This window comes from Ursus arctos, unplaced genomic scaffold (genome assembly GCF_023065955.2).
Source record: "Ursus arctos isolate Adak ecotype North America unplaced genomic scaffold, UrsArc2.0 scaffold_9, whole genome shotgun sequence".
Taxonomy (NCBI): Eukaryota; Metazoa; Chordata; class Mammalia; order Carnivora; family Ursidae; genus Ursus; species Ursus arctos.
Window position 1 is genome coordinate 67,293,919 of NW_026623111.1, and position 25,546 is coordinate 67,319,464.

The 25,546-nt window shown below is 36.4% G+C and overlaps 1 protein-coding gene across 10 annotated transcripts in view; it reads right to left on the reverse strand.

Moving 5' to 3' along the window:
• MAPK10 (mitogen-activated protein kinase 10) overlaps nt 1–25,546 on the reverse strand; it is a 531,796-nt gene that overhangs the window by 280,783 nt on the left and 225,467 nt on the right. For 6 of the 10 annotated variants that reach the window (XM_057309896.1, XM_057309899.1, XM_057309893.1 and 3 more), the window contains exon 3: nt 9,505–9,619. The gene's annotated coding sequence lies outside the window, so the exon portion shown is untranslated. Of the gene's footprint in view, nt 1–9,504; nt 9,620–12,629; nt 12,720–14,641; nt 15,181–25,546 lie in introns of those variants that run through there. The other 4 variants (XM_044388107.3, XM_044388109.3, XM_026509796.4 and 1 more) reach the window with 3 other exon arrangements.

Sequence of the window (25,546 nt, forward strand, 5' to 3'; positions counted from 1 at the left end):
TGGGATCGAGTCCCACATCAGGCTCCTCCGCTATGAGCCTGCTTCTTCCTCTCCCACTCCCCCTGCCTGTGTTCCCTCTCTCGCTGGCTGTCTCTATCTCTGTCGAATAAATAAATAAAATCTTTAAAAAAAAAAAAAAAAAGAAGTGGTTCTCAAAGTATAGTACACAAGACCTTCTGAGGATCTCCAAGACCCTTTAAGGGGGGTTCCTGAAGTCAAAACTAATGCCAAATGATATAAAGATGTGCTTTGCTGTCATCACTCTCATTTAGTCTCAAATGTAAAGTCTCCCAGAGGTTACATATGTTTTATAACAACAGATTAAAGCCATAAATATTTAAGAGAATTCAACCATCTTTTTTGAAACAAATCATAAAACAGATTTGCAAAAATGGGAAACAATGCCACTTTGTAACTATACTATTTCTGTTTTGTAAAAAAAATACTTTTCATAAAAAGATATTATTTTATGTTAACATGTAATGCGTTTACTGTTAATAATTCATAAATGAATTAAATATTTTAAATTTGTATCTTAATTTCTAATATGGTAAATATCAATGAATATAACCCACATAAACCAAAGCTTGTGGTTAACAATTTTCAAGAGTCTAAAAGGATCATGAGATCACCAAGTCTGAGCACTGCTGCTTTACAACACTGAGACTCGTGTCTTTCTGCAGAATCCCAATTGAATAGTTAAGTTTGTAACTGACTGTTCTCTGAACTCAGTATCTATTAAAGCAACTATCCTATGTGTGGATTTATTTATTTACAAGTATTTCCCCTTTCTCTCCCCATCCAAAGGGCCCAGATTTGGTAGCGAGCTGCTTAAGGGCAGAGACTAAATAGAATTTATCTTTGTTGCTGCTGCACCTAGCACGGAAGAGGCAGCCAGTAAATATTTGAGGTGGAAGGAAGGAAGGAAGGAAGGAAGGAAGGAAGGAAGGAAGGAAGGAAGGGAGGAGGGGTAGGGAGGGAGGAACAATGTAATATTCATTCTTCAAAGATTCTACCACAGTAATCTGCCCATTGAAAATATCTGGTAACCCTCATGTAAATCTGTTATATTGTTTATGATATCTAAGGTAATCAAGATGCCAATAGTTTCACCTGATATGTTGGTAAACCCCAGTACAGCTTAGAGACCAAAATTTTTAAAGGCAAAATTTAAAGATTCCTCTCTTTAGGAAATCAATGAGCAAACATTTGTACACACTAGCCCTTCAATAGCAGCAGATAATTTTAAGATAAAGAAAGATATAAATCTGGAAAGTAGATGCAATCAATTTGGTTGCCTATGCATAAGTTATCTCCCTTATGGATAATAAAGTCTCAATAATTAGAAGTGACTTCCTATAATTCAATTATCTTATCTTTTGATTTAGAGTGACAATGTGAAGCTAAAGATAACTAAAGGGGGTGGGTTAAAGCAAAATTGGGCATGGCAAGTCTGTCTTCAAGACCGTTATAAGCCCCCATCTGGTCTATTCTCCCTTCTGGCTGTCCATGAAGCTGCTTTCCATTCTCATGATGTCCCTTCACTGGTCAAGACTACACTCACCAAGGTAGTCTACTTGGGCCTGGTCTTTTGGTTATTATCCCATGCTTTAATTCAATCTATACAATTTAACCCACATAGTTTTCACAGTTAAAAAGAAATTTAAACATCGTCTATCACAACTCCTTCATACACAGTGGAAGCTCAGCTCGGTTAAGACTTGCCCAAAGGAATATTAATTAATGACAGAGCCAGGATGAGAATCTAACATCAAGGTCTCTTCCTTTCCCAGAAACGATGCAATGAGAATTTTAAAATAATCTGCTAACCCCCTAACAAAGTACTGTCTCATAAAAGTAGGGGCACATACTACATGGGGAAACTAAGGCCCTGGCAGGGAGACTTGCACAGGATGGCAGAGCCAGACTGAAAGCCAGGTGTCTGAAGCTATAACCCATACCACTTTGTAGGGCATATATTATTTAGACATGTGTTCAGTTTGGGAGAACCAAGGAGTGGGGATGACAATTGGGCAAGAGTTCCCAGAGGACAGTAGGCATGAACTGGACCTTGAAGGATGAGAGGAGTTTTCCGGGTAGGATCACAGTGGCGGTGGGGAAGGTGCAGAAGAGAGGGAGAAAGAATGTTCTAGACAGAGGGAAGAGATATAGCAGCCTGAAGAAGAGATGGCAATGAAGTGACACAGAACCAGTCTGGGAAGCACAGGCTTCTCCTCCTCTCTGGAAAGTAAAAAGCTGGGTCTATAGCAGGCCAGCTGGAAAAAAGATACACAGGACTAGAGACTCTAGAAAAACATTTTCTAGAGAGAAGTTTAACAAATAGGAAATTTCACCCTTCTTTAGTAGCTGATCTGTGTGACTTGCCTGCCCTTAGTCTGAGCAGTCAACATACAAAGGCTCCAAACGCTTATTTGCCATTCACTAAACACCTACTGTGTGCCGGGTGCCAACCACTGAACACCCCTTCTGCACCACTATTGTCGAACTAGGACAGGCAGTGGACAACTGAGTTTGAAATCTCTTTGGTTTGAATATCAACTCCAGGACTCATATGTCACCTCGCACAAGTTATTTCTCTGTGGTTAGTTTCCTCATCTGTTAAATGAGAATACCAATAACTGTTATCATGTAAGACCACTGTCTTAAATGAGATAATTCATGTAAAGGGCTGAGGACACAGCCCAGCAAAGAGCAAGCACTAAGTAAATGTTGGATACTACCAAAAAAAAAAAAAAAAGCATTGTCTTCAACAACAATCTTGATTCCCTCCCCATACAAAAAATCTTTCCTATATATTCCCTTCCTTTAGTCTCTTATTTTAATGTTTTAAGACACTAATCCAAGTGTGGATATTATCTATGATTCAACATCCATTATCACCAATCCACACCTTAACTCAAGTTAGCTTATCAGGTTAGCTAACCAACCAATTTACCTCATAACATTTCTACTTTAATAGGAACAGTCTTCAACTAAAGAAGTAAGTGAGAATTTCACATATTATATCAGGTTCAGAACCAGAGAACCAGAGGGTATTTTGCCTCCTTAAATTATAATACAGAGCCAGACATCTGTACTCAGGATCGAGACTAGAAAAGAAACTCAACATATGAGATTTGATTGCCTGTGACATTCCACATTGCTGACCTGAACCCTGCTTGGCAAGAGGACAGTCAACAGACATATGACATGATATATTTGGCTGAAATTCATAAAAGATGAAAAAGAGTTTAATTTGTTTTCTACCCACTATTTCACATAGTTTTTGCCTAAGATATTTTATTCAGCCTTTTTTTAGGGGGATGGGGGAGTACAATATCTTTGAATCTTATTAAACTAAAATTCAAGGCAGAATTATTCTGATTCTTAAGATTTATAAATGATTTTCTAAAGACAATATTGTCAAAGTTATCCACTCCCAAATTTAAAGGAGCTTAAAAGTGGGCCTTACGGATTTAAAGAACAAACAAATCACCTAGAACTTCCAAAAGTATGACTAGAAAGAAAACTTTGAAATATCCAGCAGGTGTAATTTCTGGTATCTGCACTATAAATATAGATTATCACATGTTATGAATCTGCGTAAGTATGGACTAAATTTTCCAACCAGCCCTAATCTGGAAAGATTTTTTATGTTAATCAAATTTTCATTTAGATCTCATACTTTTATTTAACAGCAGTTCCTCTAATAGTGGTTATTGGAATACCCTTCACAGAGAATGAAGAATCTGAGATATGGTAAAGATTTATGTTAACTCACTCTTCAAATAAGCTCCAGTAAAATGCCAACTTGTAAAAACAACTTTATCATTTTCCTGTTATGACATCAAATTACTTGGGACCTCTCAGTGACAGTCCCAAATCTATCTTCCTAGGATATACAGACTGAGGTTCCACCAATTGGTGAAAAGCCTTTAAAATTTTATACAATATGAGGGCTAGTTATGTTGGTTTTATGAGGGTGAAATAGTCCTAAGGACTTGGTTTCCCATCTTGGTAACTTCCAGCCACTGAAAAACAAGACAAAATTGCACTATAATAACAAATTTCTGAATATCCTCTTATTCATCTCATTTGTGAGATATTTGGTTCCACAAACCTGTTATGCACATTTCTATCTCTGTTTACTTGGATTATGTTGTTACCATTTCTTGGAATTCCTGTTTTTACACTTACTTGGTTTTCAAACCACATCAATGTTTTAAGGCTCTATTCAGTCCAACTTTCACCTTTAATACTGAGAAGGATTCAACACAGTGATAAAAAAAGGAAGTGCTCCCAAGTTGGACTCCATGGACTCTACCAACACTAGTTACATGACTGAGGGCAAGTTACTAAAGCTTCTATGTTTCAGCTTCATCATTTGTAAAATGGAAATGCTCTGTAGGATTTCTGTGAGAATTCAATAAATTTGTGCATACAAAGTGCTTTGAACAGTGAGTGGCTACAAGTAATCATTCAGTAAATGTTATCCACTATTATAATTTTTATTCTAATCTTCATTCTTCCTGCATTACTTATAATTGTAGACTCATAATTCATAAGAACCCTAGACCATAGAGGTCATTGAGTTCAATATCCCACATCAAGTAGTAGCACCTTTAAAATGTTCTTAATATTTGGTCAACCATGAAGATGGTTAAATACTCGCAGTGCTAGAAAATTCACCATTCTTCTAAAAGCACAGACTTGTAAATAATTCCAGTCATCAGAAATGTCTTTTATGTATGCTGCCTACTTTCTACTCACTGGTCTTTTATTTCTGTCTCCACAGATTCAAGGCAAACTTGTACCCTCTATCCACTTTCACACAATATTCTGAACAGTCTCTGAATAGGTAAGTAGAACACTTTGTTTAGGAAAGTAAAACAAATTTTGGCAAAATTTATTCAACAAAAACAATGACCAAAAAACTATACCTTCTTATATGAGAAATTAAGGTATTCTTTGCTTCTGAGTAAGTTGGCCAATGATATTCACATTTATCACTCAATCTACTTAAATAAGCCTGTAGATTCTCTGTCAGGCTGCTTTCCAGACTGTACCCAAAGGTATAATTTTTTTGTAGTCTAGTTATTTCTCTATGTAGTCCTTTTGGCTGTGTGTCTTTTCTTCTTGTGATTTTCTCTTTCCTGCCTCTGTTTCTATCTTTCCATGTATCTATCTCCTGCTCTTTTTTCTTTCATCAAACAATCATTCGACAAATATTTGTGCAATGCTACCATGTATCAGGCACTGTGCTAGACATGGAAAACTCAAAGATAATTAGATCTGGGTCAAATTACTCACAAGCTAAGTTGCAGAGACAGATACATAAACAGTTAACAAAACATCATGGTAATGCAATGAGATAGATATGCCTAGGCTACTGTAAGAACACTAGGAAGGAATGCCCAATGGAAGGAGTCAGGAAAATTTCTGGAAGGAGATAACACCTGATGAAGTCTAGAGTGAGTCTCAGTAGTACCTCTCAAAGTTTAAATCACCTAAGAATCTTGCTTGAAAGATTTGGAGTCAGGAGATTGGGTGGGACTTGAGATACTGCTTTTCTATCAAGCCACAGATGGTGCCCATGCTGTTGGTCTGCAAAGGTCCTAAAAGATGTCTAATGACTAAGTAAAGATTGGGTGGAGTGACTATAGGCAGGATAGACAGTAGGAAGTAAGTCACAGAGGTAAGAAACACTTCAGTGTGTGTTATGAGAATGAAGCACATTAGTGTCCCTAAGCAATTCAAGAGATCATCAGTTCCTAAAATGGGGGTGGAAGGGAATATGGTATATGTTAAGGAGAAGGGAATTTATTACATAGCCAATGGAGTACATCAAAGTAGGTAGAGCAGTTACATGGTAGCAACTGCAAATCAGATCTGGTGGTTTCATTGGTAGAATCATGGGCAAGAAGATAACATTCTAGGCTATACTAAATAAGCCTGCTAATAATGATGATGAGGCAACTGACTTAAAAAAATGTTTAGCAGATAAAGTAAGTTGATTGTATTTTCACTTATTAATTTAAAAATCAGGAAAGTTGTTACTCCTTTGTATTCTTTGCAGGCCTACTATCTATTCTTAATCTGACACTTAGTAACATGTGATCTTGAAGAAGGCACTTAAGCCTCTTTTCACACCAAGTTCCACATTTTAAAACAGTGAAGGGTTGACCCAAATAAACACTGTGGTCCCTTTACCCTAAATTTTATGGTCCTCTAAACTAAATTCATTTCTTACTGAATCATGGAATCATAATTTTTAAAACCTATACAACACCTGGAATACATACACCGTATGATTAATATTGACTCTACCCAGGCAACAGGTATTAAATCTCGAGACTTTTTATATATCCTGCCTCTTCTTCGCTCATGACATTCACTACTGAGTCCAGTTGCTTTGTACTTATGTTTTACTGGTGATTCTTTGGTTTATGTCCCCATGATTTTTTAACTGGATTCCTCGCAATAGCACCTTAGGTGTTCTCTCTGGCTCCAATCTAATTTTCCTCCAAATACTATCCAAAAAATTGAAGAAGTCTGGAGTCAGAAAGTCCTGAGGTTGAATACTAAAGTCTACTGCTTCTTAGCTGTGTGACTGTTAGCAAGTTATTTAACCTCTCTAAACCTGAGTTTCCTTATCTGTAAATCATAGGGATACTATGAAGATGAAATGCTTGCAAAATGCTTAGCACAATGTTATTACACAGGAAGAACTCAATAAACACTAGTTATGGTTTTGAAAGACAAATCTCATAAACACTTGGGCAGGTACTTCACAAAAGAGGAAAACCAAACGGCCGATAAAAAATGAAAAGATGTTGTTCGTCATTAGTAATCAACAAAAAGCCAAGTAATACTTCTATGAGTACAATTACATATCCACCTGATTAGCAAAATGTAAGAACTTATAAATCAAATGTTGGTGGGTATAGAACTCCTCTTATATTGCTGATGAGAGTGTAAACTGATATAACTGCTTAGGGACAACATTCTGGCATTATTTAGAAAAACTGAATGTGCACACACCCCCAAATTCAGTAGCTCCTTTCCTTGATACTTATCCTAAAGTAGCTCTTACACATGTGTACTAGAATCTGCAAGCAACTATATAAATATATATACTTAATAACTTGATTATAACATATTTATAATTATAATAAATATATTTACTATATTTAACAAATATATTTACATAAATATGTTCCTTTTTATATATATAAATAACTCAGGTTATGCACACATACTAGCAAAGTAATATAGAAACAATCCAAATGTGCACCAACAGTAAAATAGAGAAGTAAATTTGGTATATTCACAGAGTAGAATACTATACAACAATTACATGAATAAACAATATGCATTAATATGGAAAAATCTTACAATGTTTAGCAAAATCATTTGATTAAGAATATATATATAAATACATATTTATAGATATGTAAATATATTTTATATATATGTAAAACCTAGAATATATATATATATATATATATATATATATCCTAGAAAGAAAAGCAAGGGAACAAGGAACAAGTGTAACAAAAGGCAGGATAGTGGTTAGTGGTCACCTCTAGTGCGGAAGAAAAAGCATGTGATCCTAAAGGAGTACACAGGAATTTACTGGGAATTTATTCCTTAATATAAATGGTGGTTAAATGAGGTTTGCTTTATAATTATTCTTTAAACCATATTTGTCTTATACACTTTTCTATGTCTGTATTTCACAATTAAAAAATAAACCTGATCATGTCATTCTACTTAGAATCTTTCGAAAGTTCTTCATGTTGGAATAAAATCCAAATTTTTTAGCTTTAAGAGATCCTTCATGATATTTCTCCTGTACCCCTCTTCAGCTTCATTTCTACCACCCCCATTTATGCCCTAGCACAGCAATGTGATGCATAGTACTCACAAAAAATCATACTCTGACAAGCCTCTGGACCCTTGGAAAATATTCCCACTGTTTCCCTTCCTCTGGTTATTTTTTATTATCCTTAACATTCAGTTAAGGTATCAGTCCCTCTGGGAACTCTTCCTTGACAAATCCCCATGCCATCTGTATTAGACTCTCTCTGCTGCACCTCCTTTAGCACCCTAATTCTACCCATTTAACAGCCCTGTGTAAGTACCACACTCTTTGAATAGATCTCCCCCAATTAATGGCACATTTTGTTGTGAGCACCATACTCTTTAGACCAGAAGCTCCTTTAAGGCAGGTACTATCTCTCTCATTTATCCCAAGAGTTAAGGATAATATCTACATCACAGATTCTCAATAAATGTTTGCTTAATGAATAAATGTTTAAGATGGGGCAATATATGTTTTCTACATCACTGGAAGTGGCACATAACAGAAAATATCACGTTCAGCCATATAAAATTGCCCTTACATTAGATTCACGATGGTTGATTATTGGCAACATACTATCCTCTTTTATAACAAACACGTATTTCATACATGCTGATTAAGCACAACATAGTGATGACTATTATATCTACTTTCTCAATATCACTGTAAGCAGACTATAATGAAAATCATGATGTGAAATAAGTATAGGGTCAATTTCATAGTCTTCTGCACTTACAGCTTATGCATTAACTCACAAGGAAGCCTACCTACCCAGAGTCATATGAGCCTCTAAGCAAACGAAAGAGATATATTGATCGCTAGTTCAAAACAGCCTCTTTTGGAGTCTTACAAGCACCACTGTCATGCGCTATTTCTCAAAGAAGTTATTTGACAGATTATAACTGGTTCATCTCTGCTGGAGTCTATTGATTATTGACTTTGGTGACTATAAAGCATCAAGGATTTGATTTAAAAAATATTTTGCCTGTGTGTGCTGATATTTTTATAAAATAATAAGTTTTCAAATTATTCCAATTATCAGAGAAACTGGATCCACTTTTAATACTGTGTATTCGGCAAAAGGATTTGTAGGGTAAATGTCTATGAATTGAGTTTTATAAAACTGTGCTATGATTTCTCTCCCCTTATTTCCAAGGATCTAAATGTTATGTTAACATATATATTATATACATTCTTTATATACTCCTATATATTTACATAGGAGTGTGTGTGTATGTGGATTCCTGAAAGGCACTGAGCATTATAATTTAGCTCAGAACCAGTTCTTCTACCAGAGGGGATGAATTGGTAAAATATGGAATTATGCTCTAAATAATAAAAGCCACTGAAAAACACTGTTAGCAACTGTTACTCAGGCACATGAAATTGTTCATTGCAGCTATCTTACCAGACTGGTAAGATCATAAAAATCATAGTGTTTTACCATGCACCCATGCCCCTCGAGACTTCATGTGGCATCATCAATTAAACATGCTGTCCTACTGATTTTAACTTCTTTGGTTGAAATTATTTGGAGCAGTATTTCTTCAGATCCATACACTAAATCCCATACAAAATTTAAGGTGGTTATGGAGATCACATGTTTTCTGCTAAGGAACCTTTTTAAATTTGTGACTCACCACTGCTTGTCTGGTTTCTCATCTAGAGGGAATGGTTCTAATTCAACAGCTTCTTGCATGAGTTGCCATAATGAAGATCTGTGATGGTCCTGCCGTTGGTGTTCCTCACGCTAGCCTAAAATCACAGCAAAAACACAGCAAGAATTTGATTTTAGCACTTAAGTGGGAATTTCACTTGCATTTAGGGAACCAAAAGACTGACAAAGACAAATGCAAATGAGTGATGGGACACAGGATGAGGGAATAAAACATCCGAAGGTAGTTCACTCTGTTCAAATGCATCACAAGCACAAGAACTTTGGTGTTACCGACACCAGAGTAGCTGGATATTTTACAATCGGAACAGAAGCCAAATTAATAATTATTACTTTAGCTGACGTGGTATTTGGCTTTGTTATATGGATTTGGTTTTGAGACACACGGCACCCTACTCAGCTTCTCCTGGGACAGCTCCATTGTTGCATGTATGCATACTCTGCTTTTCATGGAAGATTTTATTGGAATGATGGGTTACATACTTACCCATAAAAGGAGGAGGAGAAGTTCAAAAACCTCTGAAGTATGTAAAATAAAATAAAACTAAACTGAAGCTGGTCTGAAGCTGGAAACAGACCTATATATATGCTTTCCCATAATCTGACCTAGTTACAAAAAGAGATTTGTAAATTCAATGTTACTGTTACTTTTTGAGATCATATTGGACCAGCTTCTCCAAGATTTGCCAGTTTTCAATGCTCTACCCATTATCAAACCATAAGTTTTGATTTCTAGAACTTTGGAGAGTATGCTCACCATACTGAAAATAAACCTCCTCTCTGCCCCAACTAAGAGTCCCTTTCCTGGCCAGGTGCGTACAACTTACGGCTAGGAATTCCTTCCCCACTATACCCTCCTGCTGCCCAGACATCCAATGTGGCCTCCAATGTCACATGTATTTCTTTCTCCTCTGAAAACCTGTTATATTTCTTGTCAAATTACTAATTCAGCCCTTGATTATACACCATCTTTATTTAACCTCATCTCCCTAAATGACTCTATGCTCCCAAATGGCTCCAACTCTTCCTTCCATTGCACTTAGCAGAGAACTCTGTACCTGGAAGACATTCATCCAAGGAATATTTATTGTGTCCCCACAATGTGCCAAAAAGACACAGTCAGTACCTGAGAGATTATGCTTTCGTAGAGAACACAGGAAACGGGCATAGGCCATTACTGTACTGTGATGAGTGCTATGACGGAGGAAGCACAGGCACTGAATACACCTTGCCAAATAAATGGGCCTAAGAGCTTCCATTTCACTTCACTATCAGTGCTTTCAGATCCTCTTTCCAATGTATGAGAAGAGGACAAGTACTTGAAGAAACTCATTTTCAGGAAGCACATGGAGCACCTGGGCAGGTAAACATCCAAAATCCAGGAGGCGGTTCTACTTTTCTACTCCTAGGAAGAGAAGTCACTAAGATGAATTTCTAGTACTTTTTTAAGTCGCTGCTGGGTGGTAGCGTTTTCTTCCTGCTTTCTATAACACACACACACACACACACACACACACACACACACATACATACACACAGTAGCAAAAATCCTATTTATTACTGAGCAGGCCACTCTGCAAATGCCTGAGGGCCCTGTAGGGGAACTCCACTTTACACCTGCACACCATATGGGATTTCAGAGCAACTGTGGGTTAGGAATGCTTCTAAGGAACCTCCAGTCATCTCTTTCCCCATTCAAAACTTTAATTTCCATTCCTAGGAGCATTAGCTCTATAAGGCTATGGCTTTCACATCTCAGAGATAAAGACAGTAAGAAAGGCCACAGAGGCTTATTAAGGATGCAAAACATCAATTCGACTAGAAAAATTCTTTACCAAAAATAAGTATAAATCTGTAGTCCACTTCTCGTACCAAAATTCTTCTTCTGATTTAAGGATTTTCAATATCACCTGAGTTCTCCATTTGGAGTTTCTACCAAGATTCACAACAAGAATTGGGGGGGGGGGGGGAGAGATAGTAACTAAAACATACAGATTTTTCACTTTCCCCCCTTTGCCTTGATTTTCTCATACGGATAAAATGTACTCAAATTGAAAAATCTTTAGTCAAAACCTGACAACTTTGCTATAAAAATATGTACAGATAGGTAAATTTCTAAAATTCAAGCTCCAATTCTCAATTACATTTTCTCTTTCAAAGAGAATCAATATGCAACATGATCTTTTATCTGAATCAGCAGCAGTGTCTCATCTCAGACTTCTATAATGCAATAAATATATTTAATATACTAAAGAAATAAATGGTTCTTGTTCTCCTTTACCAATAAGCATTCCCCCAGTGGTCTACAGGCCCAACTTTATCCAAGTCCGTGGTCCTCAGAAGAAGGTGTGAGAGATGCATGTGTGGTGGGGAGGAAATACTCAGCCTGCAGCAAACACAGCATTGTACTCCTTTCTGTCATTACTGGACACTTTGTGCTTCTTTTTGCTTAAGTGTTGCAATGTCCAACCAAAAGCTTAAAGGAGACTGCAAGAGGAAACAGTAAACGCAATGGAGAAAGAATGTTAAGTGTCAATTTGTTTACTTCTTCTAATTGAAGGAAGACTCCCTTGCTTTGAGACCCATTATTCTCATAAGCAACTAAGCAATCATTTGATTTGCACACACCAGTTCCATGCAAAGTCTTTTAGCTCCAAATATGACCTGAAGCCAGAACTAGAGCAGGGAGGGAGAGCATCTGCCCCCATGTTTAACAAACAAGAAAGCCCCCAACTTGTCTTTATTTTTATCATCAGTATTAAAAGACTTTTTCACTAAGATTATATCCACAGACACAGATTCATTTACATAAAGCCACAATAAAACTTTAAAAAAAAAAAGCCTTTAAATAGGGGATGTTTTACCTTTAAACATGGGAGGCTTTTCCACATTACTGAGGTTAGGCAGATCCCTTTTGCTTATGCTATTCCTGTAAGATATACTAACCAGGGAAATCCTACGAATTTTCTTGTAACTTAAAAATATACATTTATTTTATAGCATCCACAATCAAGTCCCAGTTCATTCTAACCTTGAAAAACATTGACCACATCCTATAAAACCATTAAATACTAATAGGTGCAGACGTACCAGATAATGACAGCAAAACACACTCGGTCCCTCTGGGATCTGTTCACAAACATCCCCTTCCAGCATGACAAACACACTCCTCCCAACAGCAGATGCTGTTCTGGGGCAAGCAAGCAGGAAGCTGGAGGCAGCTGATTTTTCCACTTCACATATGATTTCTTACTGCCTCATCATCAAGAATTTTTTTTTTTTTTACCAGAACTGCAAAGATTCTATAACACCAGGAGCCCATCAAATTAAAGCTACTTTACAACAGGAGGGAGTCATGTGCAGATGAAGAAGCACGAAGACTCTTTAATATGTAAGGTCACACCACCTTTGTCATCTGATTTGTTAGTTCCGTTGTAGGGAAGAGAAAATCCAGTTTGCGCTGGGTAATAAAATAAGCTAATCCAGTACTTGATGTCAATTAAGAGTGAGATGGAGGCAGGAAAGGGGATATGTGCCAGAGGCAGCAAAACTGCTCTATCCAGGCTGTCTGGCCCCTAAAATCCAACGGTTCCGAAGTAGAGTCAGCAGCTTGTGAGCTCATTCATGAGCCTCACTACCTACATTTACAACATACATGCTCACCTATGGCAGAACATATACAGAAGCCTCTCAGAGAGAAGGGGTCATTCCTGTAACCATTTTTGATATGTGGCTCGGCATTCTGTGAGATCTTCCGGGGTCTGACAGCCAGCAAACGAGGGATAGAGGGAGAAATAGGACTGTGGGCTAGCAACACTTATTTTCCTTCCATCTGGGGTCTGACAGCTAGCAAACGAGGGATAGAGGGAGAAATAGGACTGTGGGCTAGCAACACTTATTTTCCTTCCATCTGAAAGGTGGCCTGTCCCATGACTTAGCCTGCCTCTTTCTGGTTCGTTCATAAAAGTTACTGTCAACACCCCAGCAGCATGCAGGGCTCTGCAGCAAAGACAGCCCGTGTAAACAACCTTGTGATTCCTTCAGAGCCTACTGCCATGGGATAAGCCATTCTTTTTCTGTAGCTAAATGGCAGTATCTGGGAAGTGAAGTGTTAGAAGGCAAAAGCAGAGACAGCCTTTGGATTTAAATGTAGAGAGGGAAAAATACATATATAATTTTTCCGGAAATATCTCTAACCTTGATGTACTCGAAGATTTTCCAATAAATCACATTTACTTTGCTGCAGGCACAAATACATAAATTCTGATAAGTATACTCATTTCTGATATTTTTTTCCCAAAAGAGCTCTGACATTTCTAGGGGACACAGTATCCCAGCACAGAATATGGGAACCCTGCCATTAAAAAAAAAAAAAAAAAAAAAAAAGGCTGCCTGCTGTGACTAGGAGATCACTTTCTTAAAGGGATCCCTTACCTATGCGACTGCAGTGCCAATGTTTCCTCTAATCTCTAACCTATCCCCTGTCCTGTGTTCCTCTCCCTGGCCTGAATTTAGTCTAGAATTTCTCTGCAAGAGTAATGTCATTAGTTTTGCAACTAAAATATATAAATACCATTTCTTACTAAAAATAAATATGTTCCAAAATATTTATTTAAATTACACCTCTCAGGAAGTAAACATAAATGCATACTTAAAGACATGATTTTTTAATGTTTTATGGAACCCAGAGCATTTCTTAGATATAGGACTGAGGTCAGCACTTCTAACACACAAAGCTGTTCGCTGTCTCTCTGTCTCTTTCTCTCCCCCCCTCCCCCGCTGTTTTTCTCTTCCCTTCTGTAGCTCTGCATTGGTCTAAAAACCCCTGGTCACAATAAGAAAGCTCCCTCCCACCCTCTGCCAACCCTCACTCCAAACAGGAAGGTTTCCACACGCCCAAGTCTGGGGAGAGATGCTCCACGCAGAAGGAAAGGCTGGTGGCTTCTTGCCTCAGAGGTACTTCACTTCATGAACCTGCTTTCCATCCCATCTCTCCCACTTTTCCCATGCTCGCTCTCCCACCCCACCAGGAGCAATCAATAGGCATCACCCCACCCTCCAAAAAACATGTTAGAACCCAGAAGGAGCAAAGAGCCACCTACCATTCCGTGCTTGAGAACTACGATCCTGATCCAGCAGTGTTTGCCCCAGAAATCCTCCCTACTTGTTTTTCATTAACCACATTCCAAATTGTAATAAGGAATAGATTCTTTGGAGGTGGGGAAATCGTTTAAAATTAATGATAGACAGGTGATTTCCAAGAAAACCCAATCTTAAAGTCACTCAAGCCCCTAGGAATTGAGGGGTGAGGAGAAAAAAGGAAAATTGTAAAAATGAAAAAAGAAAAGAAAAAGGTAAGCATATAACAAGCACCACCCACCCCCATAAAAATAAAAAAAGAAGGGGAGGATTTTTTTTAAAAAGAAGAAGAGTGGCTTGCTGAATCACCCTCTTTCACTGCCTGGAAACCATTGTGCAGCGTGATGCTGCCTGTACCATTGTGGAACCTACCAGAGGAGACGGACAGAGGGCTTGGGGAATGGGGTTGCTATGGCAACCGAAAGGAGCACACATGACGTCAAAGCCCAGAGAGGTCTCGGGAGGGGTGAGAGGGGGAAAGGGAAAGAGGAAAAAGTCTATGTGCGGCTACAGCTACTGTGTTTTCCGGTGAAATGAGGACCAGGCAAAATGGAAAGGACTGAGGTTCGTTGGCAGCCGCTATCAGGAACTACGACATCAGCAGCCCGTCTGCACAACCCAGAGAAACAATCTGCTCCATGCAGCCCCGGCCGTGTACACAGCAGGGCTGAGGAACGTACGCCTGCAGACCAAAGCACCGAAAGAAATACACTCCATCTCTGCTTTTCAACTAGCTCAGTTTTTCGCAAACAGCACAAAGTGAGACTTGTAGTCTCTCTCAATGTCAAAACAAACAAGGATGGAAATAACCCCAGCAGAGAAGTGAGCATCTGAGTCCCAGCTGGACCCCAGAGGTCGTTTGTACGACACTATTCCTCTTCTCTGGATCCTTGGTTTTTATAAACATCATAAATAAATACCCACTACACCAAACTCAGCAAACTGATTATTAGATTGCAATTAGAATGTGGAAAAAATTACTATTAATCTGAGTTAACAAACCAGGGGTTCTTTTTTTTTTTTTTTAATTACTGATTATTCTCTGGAAAACTGATACAAACTGTATTGTTACTATTTGGGGCAAATATCTCTATTTTATTTAAGTAATTTGCTCTGCTTTTGACTCTTAGAATATATTTTTAAGTCTCCATACAGTTTTAGCATCTACAAATAATACTTTTTTTAGAATGAGGGCAGTTAACCACTTCTACTACTTTAAAAAATTACCAAATTTTTAACCCTTTTAAAATATTTTCTTTACATAAGGAAAATTTTCAATTCAAATTTGGCCTAACTAGCCTCAGTCCTTGGACTTCTCAAGTTACATTATTTAACCAATTCCTTTTTTGCTTAAACAACTTCGTGGTGGGTTTCTGTCCATTGACACCAAGTAATGCTGAGTTTTATACCATTGTGCACTGTTTTAGAACCAGCATATTTACATGAAGAAGAACTTTCTTCCGTGTGTTAACAGAAAAGACATAATATGCAACAGATATAAACCAAGCAGTGATCGTAGACACTAAAACATCATAAAACTGTGTGGGACTACATCGGGTTTTTGTTTTCATTGTTGTTGCTGCTATTACTTTATTCAGGAGGGAATCTAGAAAAAAAAGTCTTACATGAGTTTTTCTGTCTTTAATCTATTGGCCAAGACAAGGTTTTGGATGTTGCTTTACTCTACTTTCAAGTTCAACAGGAATCAGTTGACTATTAACTGTTAGTCTTGGCAATGGGTCTACCTAAAAGAAAACTATGTCTCAAGCAAAAATACGTATTGATTAACCAAACAACCTTATAGTACAATATAACTAGTATTCAGGCTTTTAAGTTATTGTAGTCCAAGCTTTGATATCAAAAGTCCATTTTTAATAACTGGATATCAATGAAGAAAAAATGAACACAATTCTTACCTCACATTGCAAACACAAAAATTAGAGATAAATTATACATCAAAACATAAAAGCTAAAATCTGTAAAGCTATTAGAATAAAATACTTCTTTTGGAAGGAAAATAACTTTCTGATCTTGGAGTAGGCAAAGATTTCTTAGGACACAGAAAGTACCATAACAGAAAAAAAAAAATAGACTTGGTCAAAATTAAAGCTTCCACTTATTCAAGTCACCATTAAGAAAATGAAAGAGACAAGCCACAGACTAAAAGAAAATAGTTTTGATAAACATCTGAAAATACTTTTGATACTATTATATGATACTATCAAATTCAAATACAAAGTCTAGATTATATAAAAATATCTTACAACTCAATGACAAAAACAATTTTGTTTAATGGTCAGTCTTGAGCAGGCACTTGACAAGGGAGATTTATAAATGGTTGATAAGTACATTAAAAAGTGTTCAGCATCATTAGTCATCAGAGACATGCAAATTAAAACTGCAGTCAATGCCATTTTACACCCATAAAAATGGCTAAAATTAAAAAAGACTAACTACACTAAATATTGGCTAAGATATAGAGAAACCAGAACTCTCCTACATTAATGGTGTGAGTATAAAATGGTAAAACTACTTTGGGAAATCGTTTGGCAGGAGTTTTTTTTTTTTAATGATAAACATATATCTATAGTATGACTCAACAATTCTATTCATAGATAGTCACCCAAGAGAAAAGAAACATATTTCCATTAAAAAAAAAAACTGTATTTGTAATTGGTAAAAAGTAGAAACAACTCAAAGTATATCAACAGGAGAGTGAATAAGCAAATTATGATATATTCATATAATAGTATACTATTCAGCAATAAAAAAGAATGTCAACTATGAATAGGTTAGAAACAACCATTTTCTTCCATTAGATATTAATTCTTGATGGCACAATTTACCAAGAATAATAGATACCAACATTGCTTATAGATTAGGAGGTGGATTTTACTGTTTAGAGCTTTAATTCTGAACCTACTCATTTCAGTAATATTTAGATGATCAAAATGTTCTTTTAAGTCTATTCTATACACAATAGAAAAATTAATTTAATACAAGTTGGCTTTTAAAAAATCAACACTAAATAGATCCCATTCATGATTGGATAAAACAAAAACTATTTACTTAAAGCCCTCAATAAGATAATCCTAATGTAAATCCTATTGCAATTTCTCAATCAGAAACAATATGTTTTAGATTCCTCTCTTCCCTCCCAAAACACAATTTTAATCAAAAGAGAGAAAGAAAATGAATAGATACCTACTGACATCATTGTACTTGGCAGGCACTCTACTTATGCCTAGTTGTACCCATCACATAAACTCCCACAAAAGTATCTCCTCCCTTTCATTTGTTATTTACCATACTATATGTTGTATTACTCGAATTTTATGACTATATAATATCCTACCTCAAATTCAACTGTAACTTAATCTTTCTTAGTATTCATTGTCTTCCCTGAAAGTTCCCTCTTCCAGGAATCTGTCATATCTTCTTACACTTGGTAGGTGATCAATAAGGTTATATAATTCTTTTACCAGCTATCAAACTTTTTATCTCAAATATTATTATGGAGTGTTAAGTTTTTATTTTTTTATTTTTTTTTTATTTTTTTTTTTAAAGATTTTATTTATTTATTTGACAGAGATAGAGACAGCCAGCGAGAGAGGGAACACAAGCAGGGGGAGTGGGAGAGGAAGAAGCAGGCTCACAGCAGAGGAGCCTGATGTGGGGCTCGATCCCACAACGCCGGGATCACGCCCTGAGCCGAAGGCAGACGCTTAACCGCTGTGCCACCCAGGCGCCCCAAGGAGTGTTAAGTTTTTAGATATCCAGTATTAAAGAGGAAACTTCTGTTACAAATTTAATATTTAAACATTAACTGTTTGGAACTCTTTTCAAAGGGTATTCAAATGAAACTATTTAATCTAGAAGTCTGACCTGAATTCTATCAGTAGTGTCAATCATAAAGGTTTTTGAAAGAAGAGTTTTAAGTGAATAAATGAACGTAAGTTCTTATTTTCAAAAGCATATAGGTGTCTTTAGTATTTCTTATATCAACTTTACTTACTTAATAGCATGTTTGTAGTCTGTGGTACGACTGAAGATTTACAGGAATATTTCTGTTCTCTAAACAGGGAGATCTCCCTTCCCTTATAAATGAAAACTTTGTGCTATTACGCTTTCAAAATGAACTACTGAAACATGCAATAACATTGATGAATCTCAAAAACATGCTAAGTGGAAAAAATGAGACAAAAGAGAGCATTTACTTTAAAAATCCATTTATACAAAGTTCTAAAACAAACAAAATTGTTCTATGGTGATGGGAATCAGATTGCCTGGGGGAGCCACACGGTTGAAGATTGTGATGAGCTCAAGAGGGAAATTTCTGTAGTGATGAAATGTTCTGCATCTTGATAGAGGTGTAAGTTATTACATAGGTGTAAGCATTTGTCAGAACGCCTCAAGGTATAATTCCTAAGATTAGTGCATTTCACCCTATGTAAATTGAACCACTGTTAAAAAATAATAATATTCCCAAGAATAAGATTCCCAAGAAGAAGAAAAGTGCTGTGAGCAATAAGTTAGAGTTCCTCCTAACCTGCACATCTGGTCTCATACCTTGAATCTTGATTTTGCAGACCCAAGCAAACCCAGCAAAAGGAAAGGCCACAATTCGTGTCAACAGGATCTTAAGAGATCTAGCAAACCTTCCAAAGTGAAGCAGACAACTGAGGTTTACCTAACAAACAAGAAATAAGAATTCAGACATTAAAAAACAGATTTTTCAGAGAAGCCTGGCAAGAAGCAGATCCTTAGGTTCTGCTGTAGGAACTATCATTTAGTGTCAGGACGCAAGACTCTGGAAGAAATGAAGATACTGATGAACTGGCTTTCCAAACAGTAAATGGGAAGGGACTCTGGAATAAGGGACACAAAGGAATCAAGTCAGTGAAATTGGAGTAAGAATTCCATTTCTGAATCCAAGTCCAAGTGCATTCATGGGGGCTTAGCAATAAAACCAACTACTGCACTAAGATCTCTTAAAATTGGTCCTAGGGGCGCCTGGGTAGCGCAGTTGTTAAGCATCTGCCTTTGGCTCAGGGCATGATCCCGGCGTTATGGGATCGAGCCCTACATCAGGCTCCTCCGCTGGAAGCCTGCTTCTTCCTCTCCCACTCCCCCTGCTTGTGTTCCCTATCTGGCTGGCTGTCTCTCTGTCAAATAAAAAATAAATAAAATCTTAAAAAAAAAATTGGTCCTAGAGTAGGGTTACTACTAACTCAACCCCATTTGCCAGAAACTTCCCAGGTATTAGCAAGTCCCACATACCAGGAAACCCATTGGTCCCAGGCAAACCAGAAAGGTTGATCATCCTATCCCAAAGCCTAAAACGGACTTGAACCCTCAGATGAAAATTAAAGGTCCTAGTTCAAAAGTTACAAAAGGAAGAAGTCAAAAATTTGTTATAATAGTAGTGTTGCTAAAGAGGAGTGTCACCTAGCGACACTTTCAATAATTGGATTATTATGCCATGAATTAAGATGGTGGCAAAAGGATGCAAATGGTTTGGTAAACACAAGCAAAATTATGAAAGATAAATCAGTAGAACTGGGTGAGTGAATATGAGGGGAATGCAGAGGATGAGTGTTGATTCAGATTCTCTGTCATTTCAAGATATATAATAATGTCTTCTCTCAGAGAGTCAGTCATGTATTTTTCACAATACTTCCACTTAGGGAACACTAGTCCTTTGGAAAACTATTTCATAATCTAAAAGTTTCAGAGATGCTGCATTCAATATCTCCCTTTTGGAAAATTATATTTCATTTTATTAAATTAAAAGCCCTGAGAAAACTGGAGGTTAAAAAAAAAAACTAAATTTCTCAAAATGAAATAAAAATGTATATCTTAAAAGAATTTCTCAAATGAAGTTTATAACTAATATCTTTTATTATTCTGTTTGGATGGGAAACACAAGGCCAACAGCTTACCATGGCCATGATGGTGAACTCAAAATACTAATGGTTCTTCATATGATCCAGCAATTCCACTATCTGAAGGAAGTAAACACACTAACTTGAAAAGCTATCTGCACCCCCATGTTCACTGCAGCATTGTTTACAACAGCCAAGATATGGAAACAACCTCAATGTCCATCAGTGGATGAGTGGATTGTGGCATATATATATATATATATATATATATATATATATATATATATATATATATATATAATTCAGGCATAAAACAGAGTGAAATCTTGCCATTTGCAACAACATGGATGGGCCTTGTGGTCACTATGCTATGTGAAATAAGTCAGACAAAGAAAAATAAATAACATATGATCTCACTTACACGTGGAAACCAAAAAAAAAAAAAAAAAAAGCCAAGCTCATAGATACAGAGAACAGATCAGTTGTTGCCAGAGGTGGTGTGGGGAGTGGGTGAAATGGGTGAAGGGAGGCAAAAGGGATAAACTTCCAGTTATAAAATAAACATCATGGAGAGGTAGTATACGGCATTGTGACTATAGTTAATATTGCATTGCATATTTGAGAGTTGCTGAAAGAGCAGATCGTAAAAGTTCTTGTCACAAGAAAAAAAATTCTGTAACTATATATAGTGATGAACGTTGACTGGACTTATTGTGGTGATCATTTTGTAATATATACAGATGTCAAATCATTTTATTATACATCTGAAATGAATGTACAGCATGTCAATTATACTCAATAAAAAATAAAATAGTAAAGGTTTCTAATGAGAGTAAACTGTGATCAATGTCATAGAAGGAGAAAGGATCTATCTCTGTATCACTTTTCTTTTTAATTAATAGACTTTATATTTCAGAGCAGTTTTAGGTTTACAGAAAAATTGAGCAGAAAAGTACAGAGAATCCCCACACAATCTGTTCCCCTCCCCCACAGTTTCCCCTATTATTAACATCTTGTATCAGTGTGGTAAGTTTGTTACAACTGATGAACCAAATAATGGCATGTTATTATCCATTAAAGTCCATAGTTGATATTAGGGTTCATTCTTTGTATTGTACAGTTCTACGGGTTTTGACAAATATACAATGTCATGGTGCACTCCCTTTTAATTATCTTCTTGCTTTAAAGTCAATTTTACATTCAGAAAACAACTGCATTCACATCAAAAGAAAGTACATAAGATTGGTCTGCTGAAAGGTTTTCCTAGTGGACAGATCACAACTGTTACAATTCAATGGCAGAAAATGTACTTTGAACCAACTTTTATTAAGCTTACAAAGGCATTCATTTTTTTTTTTTACCCTAAGAATACCATAACTAGCCAGATTATGTCCCTTTGTGGTTAAACATACCTTGTAAATGCAGAATATCTGCTACAAAGAAAATAGTAGTTATACATAGCTTTTCAGTATCCTGATAGACTTTTTTGACAGTCTGGATTTAGTTTACAATAATAAAGGGGGGTGGGGAATTCTAGTTGTAAATAATACCAAAAAAGCTTCAGTTTCCTCAGGTAGCAACAGCTTAAAAAATCTAATTAGAGTATTTGTCTTTTGAACAACTATGTTAATAGAAAACTGCCCTTTCTTAGATTCCAGCAGAAGCTGGTTTGTGAGATAAAGAAACAGTTATTCTTGCCAGACATCCTCAGGTTTATCCACACTTCAATCCATGCACAGCTACAGCAATTCCAATTTTCCTTATCCTTGCTTTACTGCCGTGCCTCAGAAGCATGACCAAAGCATCGAGATACCACGGATTAAATTTGAGTTTGGTCTAGGAATTCGACTTCTTACCACTTTGCAGCAATTCATATCTTCATTAAAAAGGTTATTCTTTTTTATTTTTTTCAGCTTTATTGAAGTATAATTGACAAGACTGTAAGACATTTAAGGTGTACAACATGATGATTTGGCATACATGTACATTGTGAAAAGATTCCCCTCATCAAGTTAAGTACTGCGTCCATCACCTCACATATCATATTTACCTTTGGCGGGGGGAAGGGGGAGTAAGAACACTCAAGACCTACTTTTTGAGCAAATTTTAACTATACAATATAGTGTTATCAACTACAGTTAGCATGTTACACATTAGATCCTCAAACCTCATTTATCTTATAACCAAAAGTCTGTATGTACCCTTTTACCAATCTCTCCCTATTGTACCCTCCAACCCATCCCCCAGCACCCAATAACCACTTTCTTACTCTCTGTTTCTGTGATTTCAACTTTGGGTTTTTTTTAGGTTCCACTTCTAAGTGATACCTTACAGTATTTGTCTTTCTCTATCTGGCTTTTCTCACTTAGCATAATGCCCTCAAGGCCCATCCATGTTTCCCGTCTCAGTGGTAGGATTGCTTAAAGGGCTATTCTCACCTCTGATTTTGACTTGCTATCGCAGTGCTCAAAAGATGGCCACTGAGGCAGGCCAAGAGAGAAAATACAAGCCCAAACTGTTGTAATAAAATTTAAAATAAAAGGTTAATAATATTTTTAATAAATATAGATCCTCTATCACCATTAAACAAAATTTCCCAATATTGGAGAGCGTATTTTTAAACATGATAGGAGAAGATTTTTGCAATCATTCATTAGTTAGTGAATCCTGGGTCTGTGCAATAGAACAGTAGTATAAATAATAGTAATGCATGCTTATAGTACCAAATGATCAAAAGAGTAGTAATCAGAGTTAATAATACATTACAGGATTTGGTATATTTGGTCTTTCATTTTTAACCCAAATAATCATCAGTATAAACTTGTATATACAGCTTATGCTTGCTGGATTTTCAAGTTGTAACCACAACAAAAAAATTCTTAGAGTATCCTAAGCATGCCATTTAACCTTCATTGGAATGTTATATTCAAAAAGGAGACAGGGAAATAGGAATCCAACTTTGAAAATTGTCTAAATTCATGAAGATATAGTAGTGATGATAGTATAAATTTAATATATATCTGGTATATGTACAGGATGTTTTTTTAATTTTTAAATAATGTATAAATACTTTTCAGGCTTATTTGGAATATATATAGGTAGTGAAAAGGATATTGGACTCACCAACAAATTTTGTTTAAATCATAGCTATGCTGTTTCCTGTCTGTGTGACTTGAACAATCACATGGCCTCTCCATTTTCCAATTTAGGCACTGACATAATAGATATAATGACATTCACTTTACAAAATTTTTGTGAGAATCAAATTAAGTAATGTATATGACTGTGCCTGGCACAACCAATGGCATATGATAGCCACTTAATAAATATTGACCATTCAACTGAATCTATCTGCAATAACCCACACTTAAATTTAAATTTCCTAATATAATTTTGAGAGTTATGAACATTGTCCAGTGCCCCAGAAACATTCATCTTCTGTTGCTTGATGATGCCCTTAAAGTATATATGCAAGAGGAGATGCTGTTGATCATATGGTACTTGGCAGTGTTGAAACAGCACTATGGAACTAATAATAAACTTGAAAGAATTTAAGCCTACCTGACAGTCTATACCTGAAAAACTATTCAAGACATCAGCAATTCTTACTGGAAATTTCCCAGAGAAAAATCAACTACTTGGTCAGCAGATATTCAGAGATACTCTTTCATAAGAAATAGAGAACCAAAACAAGAAGAATAAGCAAAAAATAGTACAGCTGTTGGAGCTCCGTGATATTCTTATAATTTAATTAAAATCAATTCAATCAACAAATCACTGAGTAGCATATAAATACAAAGCAATGTGTTAGAATTTTAGAAAAGAAATCCAAGAGATGGTACCTATTAAAAATAAGCTCATGATCTTACTACAGCGTCAAGACTGACCCACTTAAGAAAAAAAAATCTATAAATACGTCCCTAAATGTAGGCTAAAAACAATGAAGTCTCTAGTTCAGAGAGGGAAGACCTCCACATGAGCATGCATGCTGAAAACATGGACCTCAAATCCTGTATCTGCTGAGAAGCAGAACAGTCCAATAAAAATGCACATCTAAGTTTTGATTACACAATGACTAACTACCCCAAAGAGGATGGGCAGGTAGGAGCTCTCTATATGACCGTTTCTTCACCTATAAAATATTGGGTCTACGTTACATAATAATGATAGCTCTATAACAAAACGTAAGAGAAAGTCTTAAGATGATACTTGAGCAATGAATACAATTTGAGCAGTTGGGATTTAAGGAGAATAGACTTAAAAGTAAGGAAAAAATGTATCATATTTGGATGAGAGTAAAGAGATATCACTCTAGTTGAAGGGAAAAGGAAAGTACTGGGAGAAATGGAAACTCTTCAACCAGATTGTCTTATGAGGCAAAAGATGCAAACCAAACATTTGCACCATAAATGAAAATATAAGGCAAGGAGAACAGAAGCCCCTGCTAAAGTCAGTTCTGACTTTCTAAGTCATTTGAAAGATATTACCTTGTAATAATAAAGTCATAGTTGCTACCATTTTTATCATTGTTATCACCAGCATCATCATAGATATCCTTGTTACTATTTTAGCTACTACCTATTGAAAGCACGCTCTGTACCAGGCATTAGGCTACATTCACAGACATCAGCTCTGATCTCATAGCATCTGTTGATCATCCACTGTGTGCTTGGGCTCATGCTACATCACTACAGTCCTCACTACTCTCCCGTCGGGTAGGGAGGTTTATTTTTCTTTTCAAATTTTTATTAGGTGGGGAGGATTATTATCCCTACTTTATGGACAAGAAAATTATGGCATAAAGTGAGTTTAAGTCATTTGTCCAGGATCACAAGGCTAAAAACTAGATGAATCAGGATTTAAATCCTTGCATATCTGACTGAAGTTTCTATATTGACAGGTTAAGGGGAAAAATACTAGTGATCTTAAGTTATAAAAGTAGTATCATCCAGGGGCGCCTGGGTGGCTCAGATGGTTAAGCTC